This window comes from Castor canadensis, chromosome 3, assembly GCF_047511655.1.
Source record: "Castor canadensis chromosome 3, mCasCan1.hap1v2, whole genome shotgun sequence".
In the NCBI taxonomy this organism is placed as follows: Eukaryota; Metazoa; Chordata; class Mammalia; order Rodentia; family Castoridae; genus Castor; species Castor canadensis.
In genome coordinates, this window is record NC_133388.1 from 167,303,428 (window position 1) to 167,312,622 (window position 9,195).

General features: G+C 34.3%; 1 pseudogene; it reads left to right on the forward strand.

Annotated features, from left to right (window-relative positions):
* The first annotated feature begins 1,108 nt into the window (after positions 1–1,108).
* On the forward strand, positions 1,109–1,766 carry LOC109702704 (proteasome subunit beta type-6 pseudogene; annotated as a pseudogene).
* Positions 1,767–9,195: the final 7,429 nt, after the last annotated feature.

Genomic DNA, 9,195 nt, shown 5'->3' on the forward strand with positions numbered 1-9,195 from the left:
TCTTCACTTTAACATCTTATTGTTAGATCTATTCAACAATACAATACACATATGACCCAGTGATTTTTGAGTTGTGCCAAAACAATGCATTATTCTACAAAAGTTTAAACACTTGAAAAAGCAAATCCATGCCTTTGTAAGACTGAAAGTTTAAAGTTCTAAGTGTTTGAAATGTGAATGTCAAAGCACATGGTTTTGAGAGGCTGTTCTCCATTAGAAAAATGTCAGGATCATAAAAATAGCTGTTTTTTTTTAAAGCTTTGATGATGTGGTTTTTATTTAAAAAACAGATTGTATTTAATCCTTGTAAACCTAGTAATAAGTGCTCCAAAAGAGTTCTCTTTTTTTTTATTATTATTTTATTATTCATATGTGCATACAAGGCTTGGGTCATTTCTCCCCTCTGCTCCCACCCCTTCCCTTACCACCCACTCTGCCCCCTCAAAAGAGTTCTCTATAAAGTGAGTTGAATTATGCTAAAGCAAATTCTCAGTGCGGTCCCATTATTCCAATATTTGTGCATATGCATGTACATATATACACACATGTGTGTATATGTGTGTATGTATGCATGTATGTGTATGGAATTTACAAATAATTACCTGTTTATATTATATATAACAGTCATATTTGACTAACATATTACACATTTATATTATATAATATGTCATGTTATATAATATATTATATGACATATGAGAATAATGTAATTATATAATAACAATATATGTAATATTATGTAGTATATGTTACATCCTATATAATATAGTATAATATATTATATACAGTGTACAGCATAATTTATGCTGAATATACATATCTAATATTAATATAAAATATTGTGTATAAGATGTCAACATATTTATGATATATAAATGATCTATGACTGATTATATATATACATGTATATACAAGTGAATATATGTGTAATGAGATTTACAACTAATTAAGATAATCACTGAATTGCGTCTCAAAAATCAACTGAATTGTTTTTAATATTTCAGTCTTCAAGATGCCCTGAATTTTTCCTTTCAAAAGACATCATTAATATAAAAGGAAGGGGAGGAGAAAGATTGCAGCCACCTTAGCTTCTGGAGGACCTGTGCCTTCCTGGGGGCCGGAGACCATCGCCTGAAACACGGAAAACCTAGAAGCGTCCATAAGGACCATGGCTGTGCAATTTGACTGGCCGTAGTTCTAGGGGCAAACTCCAGAACAACCACTGGGTCCTACATCGTCAATCAAATGACCGACAAGCTGACACTTATTAACAATCACATTTTCTGCTGCCTCTCAGATTCAGCAGCTGATACCCACGCATTAGCGGATGCAGTCACTTACCAGATCGGTTTCCACAGCATTGAACTGAACGAGTCTTCACAGCAGCCGTCCTCTTTAAGGACATGTGTTAGGGATACCGAGAAGACCTGATGGCAGGAATCAGCAGCACAGGCTGGGACGCTCAAGAAGGAGGACAGGTTTACTCAATTCCCCTGGGGCGTAAGATGGAAAGGCAGTCCTTTGCCATCGGAGGCTTCGGGAGCTCATATAGCTATGGCTATGTTGATGCTGCCTACTGGGAAGGCATGACCAAGGTAGAGTATCTGCAGTTCACTGCCAGTGCTCTCACGTTGGCCATGGAACCGTGCGGCCTCAGTGAAAGGGTGATCTGCCTGGAAGCTATTGAAAAATCAGGGGTAGAGCAGGAGGTACTTTTGGGAGATCAAATGTCCAAATTCACCATTGTCACTTTACCATCCCCCTGAATCCTGGAATTCCAGGATGCAATAAGAGACACCTTATTGCATACTGATAAAAAATTTAACAGTTTTTCAAAGAGAAAAAATATGAAAGGAAGTAATTTGCACAAGTAAACATGTTTGTACAAAGACATTTTAATTGTATTTGTCCATGTATCAATAAATGTCATCTATAACTTAGTTCATGTGAGTTTTTTCACAATGAAAGTATAATTAATTTAATGAACTATGGTAAATAATAAATTATGCTCGTCTTTATAATAGGCTTGTAGTATAATACCAGTTGTAGTGTTACAATGTGATATACTCAAAAACTATGTTAAAATTACATTAAATTTCAAATGGCTACCTTGTATCTAAGCAATTTAAACAGCAGCTGTAGTTAAAGTCTAACAACTAAGAAAGGACAGTAGATTCTTTAGTATAAGTTTGCAAATATAAAATATTTCAGAAGAAGTTGAAAGATATGAGCAATTCAAAGGGCAGAAAAAATTGGAGTTTCATTTTCATATTTTATACTTAAGTAAATTTAAGAAAACAATAAAAACATATTTATAATTTGGTGTGACTCAAGACCCATCAAAACTAATTTAATTTTAAACATAAGCAATCTAAGACACAAATAAGGAGAATTATGTTTAGCTTTTTTGTCCAAGGTGTTCACATGAAGATAGTTTGAAATTTTATCATTTTTTGGAGAAGTCCTTTATCAAAACAAGCTGGAGCACTGAACCAAGTAAACACAAGTACATATATAAAACTAAGATTCAGGAAGGAACTAGCAGATAATTCCTATACATAATTCTCACAATCATTTTGAAATAGAATTTATCATGTAACTAAATACAATTGGCTAGTTATATGGAATTAAAACAATGCCACCATGAATTTTTTAAATGTATGAAAAGTACTGAATAGTTTTGGATTCTTTAAAATGTTTAGAACAAGACTGTATTCATAGTTGTTTATGTAAGTGACCACCATATATGTGCATGGTCTTTATTATAAAGCCATAAAATGTGAAAATCAGATATGCTATAACTTAATTTTTCCAAACATGACCTAATTTGATAAAAGGCTAGACTAGAGAATGAGAGAGGGAGGGAGAGAGAGAGAGAGAGAGAGAGAGAGAGAGAGAGAGAGAGAGAGAGAGAAAGAAACAAGAAAGAGGGGTAGGAAAGGAGAGAGACAAGAAAGGAAAGGAAAGGAGAGAAGGAGGTTGAGAAAAAAAGTGTTAGATGGATGGAAGGATAAACTGAGAGACATTTGTCAAAGCCTGAATGTGAACCAAAAGGGATCTGAAAAAAAAAATAGTCCTCTATCTAAAAATAAAGAAAAAAAGAAAATCAGTATTTCAAAACCCAAATTATCAATTTTAATAAATAATACCACTTCTTTTAATTTAATCTAATTTACAGATACATAACCAGACAACTCCTTTACAGATTGTGCCTGAATCTATTAACTCCATCAAAACTTAAGGACTTAACTATAACCGGTCTATATTAGGTCACATTTGCAAGTTGGAATTCAGTAAGGGTTCAACTGAATTATTCATCTTTCCTATTGTTATTGACTGCTAGAACTTGTCAAGGGGTCCTAGACAGCTTCATTCACAAGTCTGATGAGAGTATGCCAGCTGGGACTGAAGCACCTTCACCAGTTTCTTAAACATGGAGTCTGCACGTAATATGGCTTTTTACATATGGCAGTTCAGGGCTCTTGGGTAACAAGAGATCCTAGGTAGAAGCCACAAGTCTTCTTATGGCCTTACCTCAGCAGTCCCAAAACAGTGCAGACAGAGGGGAAAAGAACTTAGACATCATATCTGAATGGGAGGAGTAACAGAGAATTTGTAGCAATTTTTAATCCATACAAATTCATATTAAAGATACACCAGAAGGAGCCATAGCTCAAAGACAGATACTTTGTTGATGCTTTACCAATATATTTTTTTAAAATATGATTGTACATGTAATTATATCTTATTTAAAACTGTTCAGGTTAAGATTATTGCAACCAATTTTTATGATATGAAACTTTGAATGCCCTAAGCTCTTTTCTTTTGATTGTTTTTTGGTTATTCTAAAAAGAAATTTATTTTCCCTTTCCAATAGGCTTAGCCAAATGTCACACAGATGTGAGATGGCACCTATTCAGTCACATTGCCTTGGGAGGCCATTACATTTTTGAAGGACAGTAGTTCTTCTCTCAATATACCCAACTATTAAGAATATTCTTAGTCTGACAATCAATGGTTACATGAAGTAGCCACTTTTAACTTACTTCTTAGCAAATGGAATCACCACAGCCATCTACGACTTAGGATATATCAGTTGAAACAAATATCAGTGATAATAAATTCTGAAGATGAGGCATTGCTCACACTCCTCTAATCATATTTTAACCTGGATTCATCCAAGCCTCAGAGTTTAACACCTCATAGTTTTAATGTCCTACTGAAAATCTTGTACTAAATTTAACTTTGCCATCATTTTACATTGATAGCCATTGTAAGATACTTTCCTTCAAAGCACACTGTTATGTTTGTTATATCTCTCTAGTTGAGTACAAGTTCTCTTGAGCAACTTATTTGTCTTTGAGTCTCTGAATCATGCAACTGGTTATGGTTTTCTCCTTGTCATGCCTGCCAAAGGTCACATTTATTACCTAACATTGGCAAGTGAGAGAATAGGAACTTGAGTATCAACCTTATTCTCATTTTTCATTGCCTAGCTTTCTCTTCTTTTAAAAAAAATCATTCCTTTTCTTTAGTTGCTTATATTATATATGTTTTTTTGCAGTATTAGGGTTTGAACTCAGGGCCTTGATCTTGCTAGGCAAGCACTCTACCACTTGAGCCATATAGCGCTATTGTGTGTTTTTTGAAACTTCCCTTGAATCCTTTTTGGATAAAGGTAAGCAGTAAATAATTACTCAAAAAATATCAAAAGATGCTCATTGGATATTTACTATGTCCTATAAATAGATGAAGTGCTATCTTACTAGGCTTTTGGTGTATGTTTTTTAGCCATGGAAAATAGAAAATGTACTTAATAGGCAATCTCAATTAGATTAATCAGATATTTGGTGTGTAAGACTTGATCTATACCTCTTGGGATCTATTTGAAATTGAGGATCTGGGAAAATCATTTAGAATACTAGTAGTTGAGATTCAGAAATTTTGAAGCTTACATGGTAACTAAACTAGGGGAGAGGGGTATGGAACTCCTAGAAGAAAAATTTATCCTGAAGAAAGACTCTGGCCTCTGTATTAGATTTAAACATTTGCTATTTTCTTAAGTGGTCAATCTAAAATAACTTTAAATAGTAAGTTGATTGTTAGAGTTTCCTAGATGTGTACAATATAATGGTCTCATTTTAGGGGTTAAAGTGTCTTAGACCTCATAAAATATAAGGCTTAACTCAAACTACAGTGAGAATTTTTATTGCTCTGTATGTTTGTTTGTTTTTGATGGTACTGGGGTTTGAACTCAGGGCCTCACTCTTGCTAGGCAGGCACTCTACCACGTGAGCCACTCTGCCAGTCTGTTTTATATGCTCTGTTTTGAAATAAACAGACTAAGACTTGTTCTGAAATATTTGCAGGTTAAAGCAGTAGTTCCCAACCAGAGATGATATCTGGAAAACACTCTTGGTCGACATAACTAGAGGTAGTGTAGTATACAGCATATAAAGTATAGAGGCCAATGATGGGTGCTAACAACCTTATAAGGCACAGGATGGCATCCTGCAACAAAGAATTATCTGACACAAAATACCATTGTTACTGAGATAGAGAAACTCTGGATTAAAATTCACATGCTGTGATATAAAACTCTCGGTTCCTAACCAATAAGACTTTAAAACAATTTACATGTTTTGGGAAAAAAGTATTGTTAGCCTTTGATAATACTGGAAACTCTTTGCAAGTATGTCATATTCATGTATCTACACCCAATATGTAGCATAAGATCTGGCCCAGAAAGGCTGGTTGGGAGCAAATTGATAAGCAACAGCCTGTAAGAAAGGATACTGCTGATTTCCGTACTGAACGGACTTGAACTTTTTTCTGGGCTGCTTGTAATAGTGTGGCTTTTTAACTTTCCCCAGAGAAGGTTCTTTTGCTTCTCTTACCTGGTTCTCATGGTAGTCAGCAACATAGAATAGCTATAATTAAGGTATTTATGAGAGGATTTGCTTGCAAATTGAATGAAATCCAGCACCTGTGCAATCTTTAAACAGCTGACATTTAACACAGACAGCCTTAGAATATATTCACTATCTCATTATCCAGATGGTCCTGGTACTGTGCTTGTATTTCGAAGGATCAAGGAGCAAAGTACATCGATGGAGTGACCTCTGATTGTTTGAAGTGTTCATATTAAGAACTCTGGTTAAATAGCATTTTAGCAATTTTTTGTATCTTCTGTGGTGTAAAAAGTCAATTGCCCAATTAAAACCATTGCTCAGTGCTTTAATTGATTATGCTTTTGTGCAAATTCCATGCTATTAATTTAGACTTGAGATTAGTTCCAGGAAAAAAAATGCCCCAGCATATTATTTTGTGTTTGTTAAAAATACAAAATCAAGTATCTGGCTGTTTTTCTTTTTTTTCCTTAGCTACAAGAAAAATAAACTGTCTAAAATCATTTGCTCTCTCAAGCCTATCTCTTGAAGTGGTTAAAATTACATACTCTGGAGCCAAGCTGGCTGTCTGGATTCAAATTCCACAGCCAACACTTACTAGCTCCAAGACGGTTCTGGGATTTATAACTTCTCTGTGCCTCAGTTTCTTCATGGGTAAAATGAAGTTAATAATTACACTTGTTTGAGGTTGTTGCTAAAATTAGAATTGTTAACTGTTAAGTACTTAAACTAGCAGCTAGTGCATAGTAAGCCTTTGGTAAGCAACGTCTTTATTTTTGAGCTTTCTTTAGGACAATTCCAAGTCTGCTATATTTTCTTCTGGCTCATGATTTATAAGTTTTATTAGGTCTGAGAAAATATGTAGGTCACCAATGAACTATGAATTTCCAGCAGAATATCTAACATATAGCACATCTTCAAAAAAAAACAAAAACATTTAACCTGAACAAATGAATGGAAGCATGCAACATTACCAATAGGTAGACATACATATGAAAACCTGAACTTTGAATGCTGAATGTATTCAGAGAACAAACGAATACACTGAAAAACTCTAGATTGCAAATGTCATTTATGAACTTTATACCTACCACATCTAAATATTACTTTCAGTTCAAAGTTAGATCAGAGCAGATTAAATGAGAAGATTTCACTTAGCGTTCAAATGAAAATATTTGCACTGCAGGTTGTACAGAATCCAGTTCTCAAGTCAACATTTTTGCAGTCTACATAATGCATGAAAAGAAGTGGCCAGATTCTTTTCCTTGAGAAGCTGGTTGTCTTGTGTCAATGAGGATTACAGAATCTAGTTACTAGGAATGCTTGAGTATTTTTTATAATTATGTTATAGACAAAACTGTAACAGGTTGCCCAGGTTCTTTTGTTCTAAGAATTTGCTAGTTTCCAATTTGAAGCATTTTTACTTGAAGAGATATATGGATGTTTGAATTTTACCTTTATTAATATAATCAGATCAGTGAACACCAAGGTAAATCAATGAGATTTTGAGGGTTTAAAAGAAAAATTCACTACTTCAAACTGTGCATTGTCTTGACATTCGATGTGAGAATTAATTTTTATTAAAAAAATCTAATTTTTCATAAGCCATTACTCTTTAATACCTAGTCTTCATGTACAAAAAAATCTTTTTTATGGAATAAAATCTTATTTTTTTTTTATTACTGTTCTGGGGCTACATTGTAACATTTACAGACGTTCTTATAGTTCAGTTCATTCCTTCTGTGTACATAACACCTTGCCAAATGTTGGAAATGAAGTTTGTGATCTTGTCATACATGTGTTAAGAAACTAGAACTAATACGGTCTTTAGTTGAAAGAGGTCTCATCTACTACCCATCATTTAATCAGCCAATGAGGAGAGCAGTGTGCTGTGTGCAGGTTTATTTGTAGAGATAAAACCTTTATGCAACATTGCAAATAAATAGTGAGTAAGTTAATGATGGAAAATTCACCTGAAAAGACTGCATAACTAAGTGATCTGGCCAAATAGCCCCATATTTGAAGAAAATCTTCTAGACAACAGGACAGACACTTTCAGCTCTGTGGTAAGAGTCACTGCAGAAATTTGGCATTACTGATTCCAGGGTTGTCCTTCTAACCTCCTCTGACATTATAAAACTTAATTATTCCCTCTGCTGTGTTACCATGCCCATGTCATATATTCATTTCATTACTCTCCATTTCTCAGTCCTGATCACTTCACAAATTGTAGGACAGGAAGAGAGTTGATTTTCCACCACTTAGTTTGACTCTGCTAATGTTCCCAATTATGTGATTTTGAGAGTCAATCCAAAGTAATACACCCACATCTAACAGTTCTAAGCAGCTAATATTTACAAGATGTACAAGGTTTGTCATTCTTTAATGTGAAATAAGAATGATTAATAGTTCTTTGTGAATCATTTTTGATGAGCTTCCTTTTACTTTTCCTTAGATTATTAAGAGCAAAAATCCCTTCCTTCCTAGCCTTTTTTTGGCTTTATTTTTCTTCTCTAAAAAATTTAAAGATTGTTTTAATATGTTTTAAGACTTAACTAATAAGAGAAGGGGGAGAACAGAGATATTTATTAACTCTTGGTTGAATATCAGGCCCTGTGATAAGTACATTGTAATATATAGTGCCATCTAATCTCCGTGTTTGTATTATTATAACTATTTTATAGATGAGGAAATAAAGCCTCAGAAATACTAGGTGACTTATCCAAGTCATGAAACTAGTGAGTGACAGAAGCAGACTTTCCACTTAACCCGAGGTCTTCTGACTCCACATCTAGTGCATTCCCCATTACAACACCTGTGTACAAACAGGTTATCAGAATAAACTCAGTCTGACCTGCACTCTGTTCATCTAGCAGTCATCACCATGGAAATGTCTCAAAATGAACTATAGTGGTACTACTTAACTAGGGATAGAACACAGAAGAATTGTATCTTGCCAAACATCTCATTTCCAGATTCAACTCGATCTGTACGCAGATCCAGCTCCATCTTTATAAAAGTCATAGGAAGTAGGTACTAGATTATCTTTTTATTTGTAAGTTTATCCCATGAAACCAAGTTTTAAAATGAGTTCCTTGTCCAATTCACACAGCTAAACCTCACATAGTGTACACCACAACATTATATTTCCATTCAAGTTTTACTCCTTTTCCTGGAGTTCCTAAAATGTCTCTTCTTCCATCAATTCATTTTTATACCATCATCCCTGTATGTCCCTCACCTCACTTTGTTTCTTGACCATAAACCTTCTCACAACTCCATTTAC